Consider the following 18,805-nt stretch of genomic DNA (forward strand, 5'->3'; position numbering starts at 1 on the left):
ATGCAAAGAAACAGGAAAGTATGCCATATACAAAGGTAAAAGAGCAGTCAACAGAAAATGTCCCTGAGGTGACCCAGATTTTGGACTTAGTAGACAAAATCTTTATAGAAGCTCTTATAAATATATTCAAGGAACTAAAATATCTAAAGAATTAAAGGATGTCAATGTCTCACCAAATAAAGAATATCAATAAAGAGATATAAATTATTTTTTAAAAACAAATAGAAATTCAGAAATTGAAAAGTGTAATAACTGAAATTAAAAGTTCACTTGAGGGGACAACAACAGATTTGAGCTGACAGGATAAAGAATCAGCAAACTTAAAGAAAGGTCAGTAGAGATTATCCACTCAGAGGAGCAGAAAGGGGAAAAGAGTAAAGAAAAATGAACAGTCTCAGAGCCCTGTGAGACACCATCAAGCACACCAACATATGCATAATAGGAGTCCAAGAAGGAGATGAGAAAGAGAAAAGGACAGAAAAAATATTTGAAGAAATAATGGCAGGAGACTTCTCATATTTGATGAAAAACATTAATCTGTATATTGAAGAAGCTTAAGTAGAACCCGAAGTAAAATAAACTGAAAGAAATCTACACTTAAGTACATCATAGTCAAATTCACAAATATCAAAAAAGAATTGAATGAAATTTTAGAACTGTAAATTATATTTGAAATTAAAACTCAGATGAATTTAACAGATTAGACTCATCAGAAGGCAGTGTTACTGAACTGGAAAACAGCTCAATAAAAATAGCCAACCTGAAAAACAGGGCATAAAAAGAATGGAGAAGATAGAAAGGAAAATTACATGTATGTAGGACACAGTGAAAAGTTCTAACATATGTATAATTGAAGTCCCAGAAAGAGAAAAGAGAGGGCAGCAAAGAAGCAGTATTTGAAAAGGTAATAAACTTTCAAATCTGATGAAAAGCATCAATTCACAGACTAAAGAAGTTCTGTGGAACCCACATAGGACAAATACAAAGAAACCTATAACTGGGCATATCATAGTAACAGCTAAAAAGAAAAGACAGAAAATCTTAGAAGTAGCCAGAGAGGAGAAAGCCATGGAAGCAAGAAGCTGAAAGCAATGAAATGCAGAAGAGAAGGGTAAAGGTCTAGAAAGAGTATTCAAAGAAATTGTTGGGGAAAACTTCCCAAACCTTCTACACAATATAAATACACAAAGCATAAATGCCCAATGAACTCCAAGTAGAATAAATCCAAATAAACCCACTCCAAGACATGTTCTGATCAGACTGTATAATACTGAAGAAAAGGAGCAAGTTCTGAAAGCAGCAAGAGAAAAGCAATTCACCACATACAAAGGAAACAACATAAGACTAAGTAGTGACTACTCAACGGCCACCGTGGAGGTGAGAAGGCAGTGGCATGACATATTTAAAATTCTGAGAGAGAAAAATTTCCAACTAAGAATACTTTATCCAGCAAAACTCTCCTTCAAATTTGAGGGAGAGCTTAAATTTTTCACAGACAAACAAATGCTGAGAGATTTTGCTAATGAAAGACCTGCCCTATTTCAGATACTAAAGGGAGCCCTACCAACAGAGGAGAAGCTGAGGGACTTCACCACCAGTAGATCAGTCCTGTAAGAAGTGCTAAAGGGAGTTGAGCAGGCTGAAAGGAAGGGACACTAAACAATTGACTGAAACTACATGAAGAAATAAAAGGTACCACTAAAGATCACAGAGTAAATATAAATACCAATACTACTGTATTTTTGATTTGTAACTCCACTATTTACTTTCTACAGGATCTAAAATACATAAACTGTAATGATAAATCAGTGGCTTTGGACTCAATGTAAAATATGTAATTTTTGACGAGAACTACGTAAAAGTGGGGGAATGAGGGAGTATAGGAACATAGTTTATGTGTCCTATTGAAGTTAAGTTGGTATCAAAGAAAAACAACATTGTTTAGATTCAAGAGGTTAAATTTAAGCCCCATGGTAAACACAAAGAAAGTAACAGAGAATATAACCATAGAGATGAAAAGTAGAGTATGGGTTACGAGAAGTGGGGGAAGGGACAATGGGGAGTTAAGAAATGAGTGTAGGGTTTCTGTTTTGTGATGAAGGGAAATTTCTAGTAATGGATGGTGGGAAGGTGATAGCATTACTACATTCTAAATGTGATTAATCCCACTAATGGAATGCTACGCAGGGGTTGGACTGGGTAGATTTAGGCTGTATATATGTTTCCACAATTGAAAAAAAAAAAAAAAAAAAGACAGTCTAAATAATGACAATTAAATGCCAAGGATGGTCCTGGATGGGATCTGAGGATGGAGGAGAGGAGGCTCAAAGGGACACAATTGGGACATAAGGAAAAAAAAATTAAAAGGCAATATAGAATGAAAGTTTTGTATCAATGTTGAATTTCTTGAACTTCTTAGCTGCACTTAATGGGATTGCATAAAAGAATGTTCTTGTTCATGGGAAATGTATATGTGAATTATATTGTTTGTTCGAGGATGTGTGCAGCTTGCTCTCATATGTTCAGAAGACAGAGCAATAGATGATGGATGATAGATAGGGAGGGAGGGAGGGAAAGAAAGAAATGGTGGTGTGACAGGGTGTTAAAGTTGGTGGATTGGGGTATCGGGGGAGGGGGGTCAGGGTATGCTGGAGTTCTGTGTATGGGGTTTGTATTGTTTTTGCAACTGTTCCTATAAGTTTCCATTTATTTCAAAATAAAATTTAAAAAAAAGTGTAGCTTATGAGGGGTGACCATGTGATTGGGAAAGCCATATGGACCACACTCCCCTTTGTCCAGTGTATGGATGAATGAGTAGAAAAATGAGGGCAAAAAAACAAAAACAAAACACCCAGTGTTCTTTTTTACTTTAATTGTTCTTTTTCACTTTAATTTTTATTCTTATTATTTGTGTGTGTGTGGTAATGAAAATGTTCAAAAATTAATTTTGGTGATGAACACACAACAATATAATGGTACTGTGAACAATTGAATGTACGCTTTGTATGACTGCATGGTATGTGAATCTATCTGAATAAAAATGAATTTAAAAAAAACTAGACAAAAAAGAATCAAGGAGGAAGGAAATATTAAATTGTAGAGCAGAGATCAAAAATTGAAACCACTAAATCAGTGGAGATAATGAGTGATAGCAACAGCTTGTTCTCTGAAAACATCAAACACATGATAAACCTCCAAACATGGTAACAAAGTTTGAAAAGAATAAGACTCAAATGCCAATATCGGAACTGAAAGGAGGGTCATCAATATTTATTAAAGACATTAAAATGACAGTAAGAGAATTCCACAAACAACTGTAGTCCACTATGTAGTAAAGAAATTAAATATATAGTTAATAAATTCCTCCAAATTAAACTGAACCAAAATGATTGCACTAGCAAAATCTATTAAATTTTTAAGGGAGAAATAAAACCATAAGAAAAAAGAAAAGATGACTGTGAGTATGGTTGAAAGAGGAAGGTTAGGAACATGTAGGACACCAGAAGGAAAGAGGAAAGAGGAAGACTGGGACTGTGTAACTTAGTGAAACCTAGAGTGCTCAACAGTTGCGATAAGATGTACAAATAGGTTTTTACATGAGGAAGAACAAATGAATGTCAACCTTGCAAGGTGTTAAAAGTGGGGTGGTATTGGGGAAAAAATACAATCAATGCAAACTAGAAACTATAGTCAACGGAAATGTGGTATTATGCTTCCTTTAATGTAACAAAGGCAACATACCAAAGTTAAATGTTTATAAGAGAGAGGCATAAGGGAAGGGTATGGGACTTGCTTTGGTGATGTTGTCTGACTCTTATTGTACTTTAGTTTAATTCTATGTTTCCTATTGTTGCTTTTTAGCTGTCATTTCTTTTCTTTTTTTTCTTTTTCTTTTTCTTTTGTCTCTCTACCTTTTTTGACTCTTCTTCCTTCTTTGTGGAAGAAATGGAGATGTCCTTATACAGATAGTGGTGATGGTAGTTGTGCCAGTTTGAATGTGTTATGTCCCCAAAGACACCATTATTTTTGATGCAATCTTGTGTGGGCAAATGCATTAGTGTTGAATAGATTGTAATTCTTTTCTTGAGTGTTTCCATGGAGATGCGACCCACCCAACTGTAGGTGATAACTCTAATTCGATAATTTCCATGGAGGCATGACCCCACCTATTCAGTGTGGGCCTTGATTAGTTTACTAGGGCACTATATAAGCTCAAACAGAAGCAGTGAGCTTGCTACAGCCAATGGACCCTTCAAAGAATGCACAGGAGCTGAGAGAGGAGCTGCAGATGAGAGACAGTTTGAAGACAGCCGTTGAAAGCAGCCCGTTGCTCCGGAGAAGCTAACAGAGGAAAAATGCTCCAAGAGCAACTAAAAGTGACATTTTTGAGGAACTGCAGCCTAGAGAGGAACGTCCTAGGAGAAAGCTATTTTGAAACCAGAACGCTGGAGCAGACGCCAGCCATGTGCCTTCCCAGCTAACAGAGGTTTTCCGGACACCATTGGTCATCCTCCAGTGAAGGTATCCGACTGTTGATGACTTACCTGGGACACTTTATGGCCTTAAGACTGTAACTTCGTAACCAAATAAACCCCCCTTATAAAAGCCGATCCATTTCTGGTGTTTTTCAATCTGGCAGCATTAGCAGACTGGACCAGTGGTGAATGCATAAATATGTGATTAAGCAGGGAACCATCAATTGTTTACTTAAGGTGGAATGTACGGTGAGTGAACAAAACCTTCTTAAAAAAAAAACCAAGTTGATGAAGAAACCTTGAGGGCACTATATTGAGTGAAATAAGTCAGACACATAAGGGCAGATATTGTATGGTCTCACTGATATGAACTAATTATAATATGTAAACTCATAGACATGAAATGTAAGTTACCAGGATATAGAACGAGGCTAAAGAATGGGAATGGTTGCTTATTATGAGCAGAATGTTCAACTAGGTTGAACTTAAGTATTTGGAGTGGACAGAAGTGATGGTAACATGTTACTGTGAAAATAACTAACAGTGCTGAATGGTATGTAAATGTAGTGGAAAGGGAAACTTAGAGCTACATATGTCAGCAGAAGGAAAGTTGGAGGTTAAAATATGGGAATGCATAAAACAGTGAGTCTTGTGTTGGACAATGTCCATGATTAACTGTACAAATATTAGAAATCCCTCTCATGAACTAGAACAAATGTATGACACTATAACTAGAAGTTAATAATAGAGGGGCATATAGGGAAAATATAACTGTCACAAACTATATACTACAGTTAGTAGAATTTTAACATTCTTTCATCAACAGTTACAAATGTACTATACCAATACTGTAAGTCGATAATGGAGCGGGGGGGGGGGGGGGTTATGGGTATGGGAGGATTCAAGTTTTTTTTTTTTTTGTCTTTTCTGGAGTAATGAAAATGTTCTGAAAATTGAAAAAAAAAATAATTGTGTTGATGGATGCACAGCTGTATGATGGTACCATGGGCAATTGATTTTGCACTTTGGATCCTTGGATGATTGTATGGTATGTGAACAATCTCAATGAAATAAAAAAAAATGTATGTGTGTATATATGGGAGGGGAGCAAAAATCTGTCCATGTATCCGTCTATTTTCTAAACATTTGAGAGCAGGTTGTACACATCATACTCCTTGAACACATACTACTTCCATGTACATTTCCTGTTGTGCCAGTTGGAATATATTATGTCCCCTACACAGCCATGATCTTTTTTTTTTTTTTTTTCCATTTTTTTAATCATCATTTTATTGAGATATATTCACATACCACGCAGTCATACAAAACAAATTGTACTTTCGATTGTTTACAGTACCATTACATAGTTGTACATTCATCACCTAAATCAATCCCTGACACCTTCATTAGCACACACACAAAAATAACAAGAATAATAATTAGAGTGAAAAAGAGCAATTGAAGTAAAAAAGAACACTGGGTACCTTTATCTGTTTGTTTGCTTCCCCTACTTTTCTACACATCCATCCATAAACTAGACAAAGTGGAGTTTGGTCCTTATGGCATTCCCAATCCCACTGTCACCCCTCATAAGCTACATTTTTATACAACTGTCTTCGAGATTCATGGGTTCTGGGTTGTAGTTTAATAGTTTCAGGTATCCACCACCAGCTACCCCAATTCTTTAGAACCTAAAAAAGGTTGTCTAAAGTGTGCGTAAGAGTGCCCACCAGAGTGATCTCTCGGCTCCTTTTGGAATCTCTCTGCCACTGAAGCTTATTTCATTTCCTTTCACATCCCCCTTTTGGTCAAGAAGATGTTCTCCATCCCACGATGCCGGGTCTACATTCCTCCCCGGGAGTCATATTCCACGTTGCCAGGGAGATTCACTTCCCTGGGTGTCTGATCCCACGTAGGGGGGAGGGCAGTGATTTCACCTTTCAAGTTGGCTTAGCCAGAGAGACAGGGCCACATCTGAGCAACAAAGAGGCATTCAGGAGGAGACTCTTAGGCACAAATACAGGGAGGCCTAGCCTCTCCTTTGCAGCAACCGTCTTCCCAAGGGTAAAACTTATGGTAGAGGGCTCAACCCATCAAACCACCAGTCCCCTATGTCTGTGGTCATGTTAGCAACCATGGAGGTGGGGTAGGCGAATACCCCTGCATTCTCCACAGGCTCCTCAAGGGGGCACTACATCTTTTTTTTTTTTTTCCTTGTTTGTCTTTTTTCTTTTTTTTTTTTTTTAACTTTCCCTTCTTTTTTAAATCAACTGTATGAAAAAAAAAGTTAAAAAGAAAACAAACATACAATAAAAGAACATTTCAAAGAGACCATAACAAGGGAGTAAGAAAAAGACAACTAACCTAAGATAACTGCTTAACTTCCAACATGTTCCTACTTTACCCCAAGAAAGTTACATAATATAGCAACATTTCAGTGAACTTGTTCCTACTACATCCATCAGAAATTAACAGACCATAGTCATTTCTGGGCATCCCCAGAACGTTAAATAGCTTATCTGTTCTTCTTGGATTATTGTTCCCCCTTCCTTAATTGCTCTCTACTGCTAGTTCCCCTACATTCTACATTATAAACCATTTGTTTTACATTTTTCAAAGTTCACATTAGTGGTAGCATATAATATTTCTCTTTTTGTGCTTGGCTTATTTCGCTCAGCATTATGTCTTCAAGGTTCATCCATGTTGTCATATGTTTCACCAGATCGTTCCTTCTTACTGCCGCGTAGTATTCCATCGTGTGTATATACCACATTTTATTTATCCACTCATCTGTTGAAGGACATTTGGGTTGTTTCCATCTCTTGGCAATTGTGAATAATGCTGCTATGAACATTGGCGTGCAGATATCTGTTTGTGTCACTGCTTTCCGATCTTCCGGGTATATACCAAGAAGTGTAATCGCTGGATCGAATGGTAGCTCTATATCTAGTTTTCTAAGGAACTGCCAGACTGACTTCCAGAGTGGCTGAACCATTATACAGTCCCACCAACAATGAATAAGAGTTCCAATTTCTCCACATCCCCTCCAGCATTTGTAGTTTCCTGTTTGTTTAATGGCAGCCATTCTAATCGGTGTTAGATGGTATCTCATTGTGGTCTTAATTTGCATCTCTCTAATAGCTAGTGAAGCTGAACATTTTTTCATGTGTTGCTTGGCCATTTGTATTTCCTCTTCAGAGAACTGTCTTTTCATATCTTTTGCCCATTTTATAATTGGGCTGTCTGTACTATTGTCATTGAGTTGTAGGATTTCTTTGTATATGCAAGATATCAGTCTTTTGTCAGATACATGGTTACCAAAAATTTTTTCCCATTGAGTTGGCTGCCTCTTTACCTTTTTGAGAAATTCCTTTGAGGTGCAGAAACTTCTAAGCTTGAGGAGTTCCCATTTATCTATTTTCTCTTTTGTTGCTTGTGCTTTGGGTGTAAAGTCTAGGAAGTGGCCTCCTAATACAAGGTCTTGAAGATGTTTTCCTACATTATCTTCTAGGAGTTTTATGGTACTTTCTTTTATATTGAGATCTTTGGTCCATTTTGAGTTAATTTTTGTGTAGGGGGTGAGGTAGGGGTCCTCTTTCATTCTTTTGGATATGGATATCCAACTCTCCCAGCCCCATTTGTTGAAAAGACCATTATGACTCAGTTCGGTGACTTTGGGGGCCTTATCAAAGATCAGTCGGCCATAGATCTGAGGGTCTATCTCTGAATTCTCAATTCGATTCCATTGATCTATATGTCTATCTTTGTGCCAGTACCATGCTGTTTTGGCAACTGTGGCTTTATAATAAGCTTCAAAGTCAGGGAGTGTAAGTCCTCCCACTTCGTTTTTCTTTTTTAGAGTGTCTTTAGCAATTCGAGGCATCTTCCCTTTCCAAATAAATTTGATAACTAGCTTTTCCAAGTCTGCAAAGTAGGTTGTTGGAATTTTGATTGGGATTGCATTGAATCTGTAGATGAGTTTGGGTAGAATTGACATCTTAATGACATTTAGCCTTCCTATCCATGAACATGGAATATTTTTCCATCTTTTAAGGTCCCCTTCTATTTCTTTTAGTAGAGTTATGTAGTTTTCTTTGTATAGATCTTTTACATCTTTGGTTAAGTTTATTCCTAGGTACTTGATTTTTTTAGTTGCTATTGAAAATGGTATCTTTTTCTTGAGTGTCTCTTCAGTTTGTTCATTTCTAGCATATAGAAACATTACTGACTTATGTGCATTAATCTTGTATCCCGCTACTTTGCTAAATTTGTTTATTAGCTCTAGTAGGTGTATCGTTGATTTCTCAGGGTTTTCTAGATATAAGATCATATCATCTGCAAACAATGACAGTTTTACTTCTTCTTTTCCAATTTGGATGCCTTTTATTTCTTTGTCTTGCCGGATTGCCCTGGCTAGCACTTCCAGCACAATGTTGAATAACAGTGGTGACAGCGGGCATCCTTGTCTTGTTCCTGATCTTAGAGGGAAGGCTTTCAGTCTCTCACCATTGAGTACTATGCTGGCTGTGGGTTTTTCATATATGCTCTTTATCATGTTGAGGAAGTTTCCTTCAATTCCTACCTTTTGAAGTGTTTTTATCAAAAAGGGATGTTGGATTTTGTCAAATGCTTTTTCAGCATCTATTGAGATGATCAATTGATTTTTCCCTTTCGAGTTTTTAATGTGTTGTAATACATTGATTGTTTTTCTTATGTTGAACCATCCTTGCATGCCTGGAATGAACCCCACTTGGTCATGGTGTATGATTTTTTTAATGTGTCTTTGGATTCGATTTGCAAGTATTTTGTTGAGGATTTTTGCATCTATATTCATTAGGGAGATTGGCCGGTAGTTTTCCTTTTTTGTAGCATCTTTGCCTGGTTTTGGTATTAGATTGATGTTAGCTTCATAAAATGAGGTAGGTAGTGTTCCAGTTTTTTCAATGTTTTGAAAGAGTTTGAGTAAGATTGGTGTCAGTTCTTTCTGGAAAGTTTGGTAGAATTCCCCTGTGAAGCCATCTGGCCCTGGGCATTTATTTGTGGGAAGATTTTTGATGACTGATTGGATCTCTTTGCTTGTGATGGGTTGGTTGAGGTCTTCTATTTCTTCTCTGGTCAGTCTAGGTTGTTCATATGTTTCCAGGAAATTGTCCATTTCTTCTACATTATCCAGTTTGTTGCCATACAGTTGTTCATAATATCCTCTTATAATGTTTTTAATTTCTTCAGGATCTGCAGTTATGTCACCTTTTTCATTCATTATTTTGTTTATATGGGTCTTCTCTCTTTTTGATTTTGTCAGTCTAGCTAGGGGCTTGTCAATCTTGTTGATCTTCTCAAAGAACCAACTTTTGGTGATATTTATCCTTTCTATTGTTTTTTTGTTCTCTATGTCATTTATTTCTGCTTTAATCCTTGTTATTTCTTTTCTTGTACTTGGTTTAGGATTGGTTTGCTGTTCATTTTCTAGCTTCTTCAGTTGATCCATTAGTTCTTTGATTTTGGCTCTTTCTTCCTTTTTAATATATGCGTTTAGTGCTATAAATTTCCCCCTTAGCACTGCTTTTGCTGCATCCCATAGGTTTTGGTATGTTGTGTTCTCATTTTCATTCGTCTCTATATATTTACCAATTTCTCTTGCTATTTCTTCTTTAACCCACTGATTGTTTAGGAGTGTGTTGTTTAACCTCCAGGTATTTGTGAATTTTCTAAGTCTCTGATGGTTTTTGACTTCTAATTGTATTCCATTGTGGTCAGAGAATGTGCTTTGAATAATTTCAATCTTTTTAAATTTATTGAGGCTTGTTTTATGTCCCAGCATATGATCTATTCTGGAGAAAGTTCCGTGAGCACTAGAAAAGTATGTGTATCCTGGTGATTTGGGATGTAATGTCCTGTAGATGTCTGTTAAATCTAATTCATTTATCAGATTGTTTAGGTTTTCAATTTCCTTATTGGTCTTCTGTCTGGTTGATCTATCTATAGGAGAGAGTGATGTGTTGAAGTCTCCCACAATTATTGTGGAAACATCAATTGCTTCCTTTAGTTTTGCCAATGTTTCTTTCATGTATTTTGTGGCACCTTGATTGGGTGCATAGACATTTACGATTGTTATTTCTTCTTGCTGAATCGCCCCTTTTATTAGTATGTAGTGGCCTTCTTTGTCTCTCAAAACATCCCTGCATTTGAAGTCTATTTTATCTGAGATTAATATTGCTACCCCTGCTTTCTTTTGGCTGTAGCTTGCATGAAATATTTTCTTCCATCCTTTCACTTTCAGTTTCTTTGTGTCCCTGTGTCTAAGATGAGTCTCTTGTATGCAACATATTGATGGTTCATTTTTTTTGATCCATTCTGCGAATCTATATCTTTTAATTGGGGAGTTTAATCCATTTACATTCAACGTTAAAACCGTGAAGTCATTTCTTGAATTGGCCATCTTATCCTTTGGATTATGTTTGCCATATTTTTCCCTCTCTCTATTAATATCCTTTATTGTACCCATACCGAATCTCTTTAGTACTGAACCTTTCTCCAAGTCTCTCTGTCCTGTCTTTGTTTCTCTGTCTGTAGGGCTCCCTTTAGTATCTCCAGTAGGGCAGGTCTCTTGTTAGCAAATTCTCTCAGCATTTCTTTGTCTGTGAAAAATTTAAGCTCTCCCTCAAATTTGAAGGAGAGCTTTGCTGGATAAAGTATTCTTGGCTGGAAATTCCTCTCACTCAGAATTTTAAATATATCGTACCACTGCCTTCTTGCCTCCATGGTGGCTGCTGAGTAGTCACTACTTAGTCTTATGCTGTTTCCTTTGTATGTGGTGAATTGCTTTTCTCTTGCTGCCTTCAGAACTTGCTCCTTCTCTTCTATGTTTGACAGTGTGATCAGTATATGTCTCGGAGTGGGTTTTTTTGGATTTATTCTATTTGGAGTTCGCTGAGCATTTATGATTTTTGTATTTATGTTGTTTAGAAGATTTGGGAAGTTTTCCCCAACAATTTCTTTGAATACTCTTCCTAGACCTTTACCCTTTTCTTCCCCTTCTGGGACACCAATGAGTCTTATATTCGGACGTTTCATATTATCTATCATATCCCTGAGGTCCATTTTGAGTTTTTCAATTTTTTTCCCCATTCTTTCTTTTATGCTTTCATTTTCCATTCTGTCATCTTCCAGGTCACTGATTCGTTGTTCAGCTTCCTCTAGTCTTGTACTATGAGTGTCCAGAATCTTTTTAATTTGGTCAACAGTTTCTTTAATTTCCATAAGATCATCCATTTTTTTATTTAGTCTTGCAATGTCTTCTTTATGCTCTTCTAGGGTCTTCTTGATTTCCTTCATATCCCGTACTATGGTCTCATTGTTCATCTTTAGTTCTTTGAGTAGCTGCTCTAGGTGCTGTGTCTCTTCTGGTCTTTTGATTTGGGTGCTTGGGCTTGGGTTATCCATATCGTCTGGTTTTTTCATATGCTTTATAATTTTCTGTTGTTTTTGGCCTCGTGGCATTTGCTGAACTTGATAGGGTTCTTTTAGGGTTTGTAGACCAGTTGAAGTCCTTATCTCTAATTTATCAGATCTACAGCTTCGTGGAGTACACTTTCTGTAACTAACCAGCAGGTGGCGTCCACGAGCCACCTGTTCTCCACAAGCCAGATCTCCCTTGCTTAGCCTTTTTGGTTAGTGGGGGAGTGAGTCTTGTGGGGCCCAATTGGTGTACCAAGCTTGCGTGTGTAGTTGGTGTTGCCTGCCCTGTATGTGGGGCGTGTTTCTGGGCAGTCGGGGAGGGGGGGTGGCCCTAACAATCAAATCTCCCTGATGATCCTAGAGTTTTAAAGCTGCTGCAATAGTCTAATCCTTCAGTTCAGTCCTGCCACAGTTTGTCTCTGCCACTGACCCACAAGTCTTTGGTATTGGCGTATGGCTCCTGAGACTTGCAAGTGGGCCCCTCTTCCAGGCCGTGCACCCCTGGTCCTCTGTTGAGGGATGACTGTGCTATGTCACAGGTGAGTGCCGTCCCCCCAGGGCAGTTCTGGGCTGCTGGGCTGTGTAGGGAGGCTCCCAGTCTGCTCAAATGATGGCTGAATGGGGCTTTGTTAATTCACACTGCTCCACCTTCCCAGCTCTGGGACATTCAGCTGAGGTTGCTGGGAAGGCTAATGTCCACGCCCAGTTTTGTGGTGTGTGCCTGTTATTTGAAGCACTTCCGTCACACTGGGTTGTCTGGGGCAGCTCTGGGCTATGGGGCTGGCGATGGGCAGGAGTGTTTCCTGTCCACCAGGATGGTGGCTGTGAGCGGACACCCCCCTTTTCTTGGGAAGTTGTGTTGTTTAGTGAATTTTCTCAGCCACTGGATTATTGCCTTTTGTCTCAGAGCTCTCTTAGTTCTGCTCTTGACTTGACGTGCCCAAATTGCAATTCTTTGAAGCTTTCTGTATTGAGCTTCTTAGAGTAATTGTTTTAGAAAAAGCAAAAAGGATTTAAAAAAAAAAAAAAAAAAAACGGCCCTCCTCAGAGATCTAATGGGTTATTGAAATGCTAATAGACAAAGCAACCAGGGCCATTAAGGAAAGGTGCACAGGGCAGAGAGATCAGCTTTGCTTCGGGATTTGCATATGCGCCTCAAGGCCTGAGCTCCGCCCTTCCCCCCTCTGCGTTCACCAGAACTCCAAAAATCCTCCGCTTTTATTTTGGAGTTTTTCGTGTTGTTTTTTTTCTATGCCTGTCTCCTCTCTGCTGGGCTGGCTGCTCTCAGAGTCTCTGGTGTCTGGTCTCAGTCTATCTATGGTTGGAGTTTGAATCAGTAGAATGAGTTTCTGATAAGAGCAGCCACTGCAATTCTCCCTTCTCCTTCCCGGAGCTGACAGCCCCTCCTCCCCTGGGACTGAGCCTGGCAGGGAGGGGCGCGGTTCCCCTGGCCGCAAAAACTTACAGATTTCGCTGATCTCAGCAGTTCCACGTTTTCATGAGTGTTGTATGAAGTATGCCCAAAGACAGATTGCTCTGTGGTGTCCAGTCCACGCAGTTCCTGGTTTTTTACCTACTTTCCTGGAGGAGTAGCTAAAACTTACAGCTCACCAGTCTGCCATCTTGCCCTGCCTCAGCCATGATCTTTTAATCCAATCTTGTGGGACAAGGTTGTTTCCATGGAAATGTGACTCACCCAATTGTAGGTGATAACTCTGAGTGAATTCTTTCAATGGAGGTGTGGCCCCACCCACTCAGTGTGGGTCTTAAGTAGTTTACTGGAGTCCCTTAAAAAGAGCCATCACCGGCCCACACTTTTGCTGATGTTTGCTGACACTTAGAGATTCTTGGAGATGCAGACAGAGGAGCTCAGTGCTGTAGCTGAGAGAGACATTTTGGAGACAGCCATTGAAAGTAGACTTTTGCTAGCTCAGAGTTGCCTGGGAGAAACTAAGAGAACACCACCAGAAGATTAGAGAGAAATGTCCTGGGAGAAAGCCATTTTGAAACCAAAACCTTGGAGCAGACACCAGCCATGTGCCTTCCCAGCTGACAGAGGTTTTCTGGATGCCATTGGCTGTTTCTTCAGTGAAGGTATACTCTTGTTGATGCCTTAGTTTGGACACTTTTATGGCTTTAGAACTGTAAATTTGTAACCTAATAAATCCCTTTTATAAAAGCCGATTCATCTCTGGTATTTTGCATAACAGCATCTTTAGCAAACTGGAACAATGATCTTGTGAAAAATCCATCAAGCCATATACTTTCTGTATATTATACTTATATAGAAAGTTTACTTTAAAAACATAAAAGGCAACCAGAGAAAGAAAAGACAGATTGTCTTCAAAGGAGCAAAATTAGACTGCCAACTGACTTTTCAGCTGAAACAGAGCAAACCATTAGAGCGTTGAACAATAATTCAAAGTTCCAGACAAAACAACTGCCAACCTAGAGTCCCACATTAAGCCAAAATATCCTTCAGGGCTAAAGGTAAATAAAAACATTCCAAGCAAACAAAAAATGAGAGTATTTGCCAGCAGAAAAAAAAATGGGAGTGTATGCCAAGAGACCTGCACTAAACAATTCTAAATGCCTTTAGAACTTTTTATTATACAAACGAAAATTATCCCAGAAAATATAGAGATGAAGGAAGGAATCAAGAGTAATAACAATGTAAATATAAGTAAACATTGACTGTATCAAACAATTATATTAAGGTCTTCTGGGGTTTTAAATTTATTAGAATATTAAAATACTTGATAGTGATTACATACAAATTTGATGAAGGATAAAGGGAGTTAACATGTTTTCAGCCCTTAACCATAATGTGTAGTGTGGTGAAAGTATCAGTTAGCTATAGACTCTGATCATTCAAGAATTTCTAGGATAACACCTGGAGTTGGAAAAGAGATAATTTCCAAAAATAGAGGGAAAAATGAAATAAGAAAAGAATGTTCTTTCCAAAAGAAGGCAAGAAAATATAGAAAAAGGAACATAGAGCAGCAGGAGAAATAGAAAGCTCATAATGAAATAGTTGATGTCAGAGGTTGAATTCCCTGAGAAACTAACTCCAAGACTGATGCTTGCCCCAGGAATTTTATAGGGCTTGTCTCTTAGAATTAATATATGTGGGGGAATGAGGAAGCAAGATGGGCTAGCAGGAAAAGTTGAACTTCAGTGCACTGGTAACAAAGGCTTCAGCTGATCCTATGGGGAGCTCTGGAGGTGGGATGGCCCTGCAGTAGTCCAGGCCTTTATACCCCCTCACTGACCAGCTTTTGAATGCAGGTACCTCCCCTTAAAGGGACATGACCTTGGGGAAGACTGTACTCTAGCTGAAGGCAAGTCTCAAAGAGATTCAGCTGAGACCTATTGATGACTTGTACTCCCAGCAGCTGAGGGAATGGGTGTGCCAGTCCTGGAGAAGGGGATATGGGTGGCTCATCACAGTATCTACTGTCACAAACCCAAATATATTTGTAATTATATTAAATATAAATGGACCAGATTCTTCAGTTAAAAGACAAATATTGTCAGACTGTATAAAAAAATTAAAATCTAGCTATATTTTTCCAAGGTACATCAAAAATATAAAGGTGCAGATAGTTTGAAAGTAAAAAAATAGGAAAAAGTTCATGCAAATTCTAAATATAAGATAAAAAGCATAGAGTCACAACATAATAAAAATTTATTCACTAAGAAAAGATGTAACAATTTTTTTTCAGCAATTCTTTTTTTTTGACATTTTTTAATTGAGATTGTTCACATACCATACAACTATCCAAAGATCCAAAGTCTGTAATCAATTGCGCATGGTACCATCATACAGCTGTGCATCCATCACCACAATTAATTTTTTTCAATTTTTAGAACATTTTCATTACTCCAGAAAAGAAATAAAGCCAAAAAAAGGAAACTCAAATCCTCCCATACCCCTAACCACCCCCACTCCATTATTGATTCATAGTATTGGTATAGTACATTTGTTACTGTTGATGAAAGAATGTTAAAATACTACTAACTATAGTACACAGTTTGCAATAGGTATATTTTTTCCTACATGCCCTTCTATTATTAACTTCTAGTTATAGTATCATACATTTGTTCTAGCTCATGAGAGAGATTTCTAATATTTGTACAGTGAATCACAGACATTGTCCACCACAAGATTCACTGTTTTATACATTCCCATCTTTTAACCTCCAACTTTCCTTCTGGTGTTAAGTTACCAGGATATAGGACAAGGCTGAAGAATGGGGAGCGGTTGCCTATTATGAACAGAATGTTCAACTAGGGTGAACTTAAATGTTTGGAAATGGACAGAAGTGATGGTAGCACATTGTGAGAATAACTAACAGTGCTGAATGGTGTGTGAATGTGGTGGAAAGGGTAAGCTCAGAGTCATGTATGTCACCAGAAGGAAAGTTGGAGGTTAAAAGATGGGAATGTTTAAAATAGTGAATCTTGTGGTGGACAATGTCCGTGATTAACTGTACAAATATTAGAAATCCCTGTCATGAACTAGGACAAATGTATGACACTATAACTAGAAGGTAATAATAGAGGGCATATAGGAAAAAAATATATACCTATTGCAAACTGAATACTACAGTTAGTAGTATTTTAACATTCTTTCATCAACAGTAACAAATGTACTATACCAAAAATACGAGTCAATAATGGAGGGGGGGGTTGGTTAGGGGTATGGGAAGATTGGAGTTTCCTTTTTTTGTCTTTATTTCTTTTCTGGAGTAATGAAAATGTTCTAAAAATTGAAAAAAAAAATAATTGTGGTGTTAGATGTACAGCTGTATGCTGGTACCGTGGGCAACTGATTGTACACTTTAGGTCTTTGGATAGTTGTATGGTATGTGAACAGTCTCAATAAAAAATGACAATTAAATTAAATTAAAAAAAAAAGTAGTAGGATCTCATGGCACCCTGGTTGTCCCCTCACCATCCCTCCCCTGCTTGGCATGGAGCCAGCCTGTGCTCCCAGGATAGGTCCAAGTTCCAGAGGGAGAAGAGGTATCCTCATGTGTGTACTGGGGGCATATATATCTGGCCCAATCTGTCTAGTGGTAGCCCGAGGGACTCGCTGTTCCAGACCTTTCCCTTCATGGAGAAGGCAGCTCACCAAGCTCTCCTACGGAATGCTGTGGGAGAGCAGTCAAGTCATGCTGCTTTGGGCAAGGTATTGCTGGCTGTAGGACATGCAGTGCAGTGTCATGGACTGTGAGGAAACTTGTTTTTAGGGAAGAAGAGACATTCAGAACTGTGAAAATGGGAGAATTCCCAGGGCCACATATGCATGCCCAAGACAAAAGACATGAGAAAGGATCAGGGAGGCCCCTATGCTTTGGCCTGGAGCTATTTCCCAAGCCCATTTTATGGTAAAAGCCCTGAAGGAGAGCACAAATGCAGGTCAGTGTGCAAGGACTAGGAATGGTGTCTTCTTTTTTTTTTTTTTCTTGGTAGTTCCTGGCACTCAGGGAAAGCTATGTCATAATACTAGCTGGGCCCAGGATTGAGAAACAGATGCCTCAGGGTCTAAATTCCAGCAATAACACATTAAACTATCAAAATGTCCAGGTTTCAACAAAAGACCATAGTAACAGAAATTAAAAATTCCCTAGAGGAATTCAACAGCAGATTGGAGTTGGAAGAATAAACAATTCGAGAACTTGAAAATAAGACAATTGAAATCATTTGGTTTGATAAGAAGAAAGAAGAAAGAATAAAGAAAAGTGAACAGAGTCTTATGACTCTGTGGGATACCATCAAGCATACTAAATTGTGGAAGCCATATAAGGGGAAGAAAAAGAGAATATTCAAAGAAATAATGGATCAAAACGTCCCAGATTTAACAAAATACATGAAAACTCACATCCAGGATGTTCAATGAACTCCAAATAGGATAAACTCAAATAGACCCATGCCACGGCATATTAAAATCAAACCGTTGAATGCCAACAAGAGGTTTCTGAAAGCCACAAGAGAGAAGCAAGGTGCCAAATACAAGGGAGCCTCAATAAGATTAAGTGCTGGTCTCTCACTGGAAACTGTAGAGGCAAGAAGACATAGGGAAGACATATTTAAAGTGCTGAAAGCAAAAATTGCCAACCAAGAATTCTGTATCCAGAAAAACTGTCCCTCAAAAATGAGGGAGGAATTAAGACATTCCTTGATGAACAGAAGCTGAGGGACTTCATCACCACTAGACTGGCCCTACAAGAAATGCTAAAGGAAGTTTGGTAAGTTGAAAAGAAAAGACACTAGACAGTTGACTGAAGCCACATGAAGAAATAAAGAGAATGACATAGGTAAATATAAATACCAGTACTATGGTATTTTTTATTTGTAAAACTACTTTTTACTTGCTACAGGATCTAAAAGGCAAATATATAAAATGTAATGATAGTGCTCGCTTCGGCAGCACATATACTAAAATTGGAACGATGCAGAGAAGTTTAGCATGGCCCCTGCGCAAGAATGACACGCAAATTCGTGAAGCTTCCATATTTAAAAAAAAAATGTAATGATAAATAAGTAGTTTTGGACTCATAATAAACGTGTAATTTATGACAAGAACTACATAAATGTGGTGGGATGGCGGGTTATAGGAATGTAGTTTCTATATGTTATAGAAGTTAAGCTGGTATCAAAGCAGACAGATCGTTACAGATTTAGGATGTTAAATTTAAGCTCTAGGGTAGCTACAAAGAAAATATCAGAGAATGTGCAAACTCACAGAGACAGAAATTCGAGTACAGGTTGCCAGGGGTGAGGGGCAGGGGAAATGGGGAGTTAATGTATCACAGGTAGAATATTTTTGTTTGGGGAGATGGAAATTTTTAGTAATGGAAGTTGAT

The 18,805-nt window shown here is 38.2% G+C and overlaps 1 protein-coding gene and 1 non-coding gene across 6 annotated transcripts in view; both read left to right on the plus strand.

Moving 5' to 3' along the window:
• DIPK1A (divergent protein kinase domain 1A) overlaps positions 1-18,805 on the plus strand; it is a 127,434-nt gene that overhangs the window by 77,715 nt on the left and 30,914 nt on the right. The window lies entirely within an intron of this gene.
• On the plus strand, positions 18,354-18,460 carry LOC119528261. Its single transcript, XR_005215581.1, has one exon. It is a non-coding gene; the product is annotated as a U6 spliceosomal RNA (small nuclear RNA).

This window comes from Choloepus didactylus, chromosome 2 (assembly GCF_015220235.1).
Source record: "Choloepus didactylus isolate mChoDid1 chromosome 2, mChoDid1.pri, whole genome shotgun sequence".
NCBI lineage: Eukaryota > Metazoa > Chordata > Mammalia > Pilosa > Megalonychidae > Choloepus > Choloepus didactylus.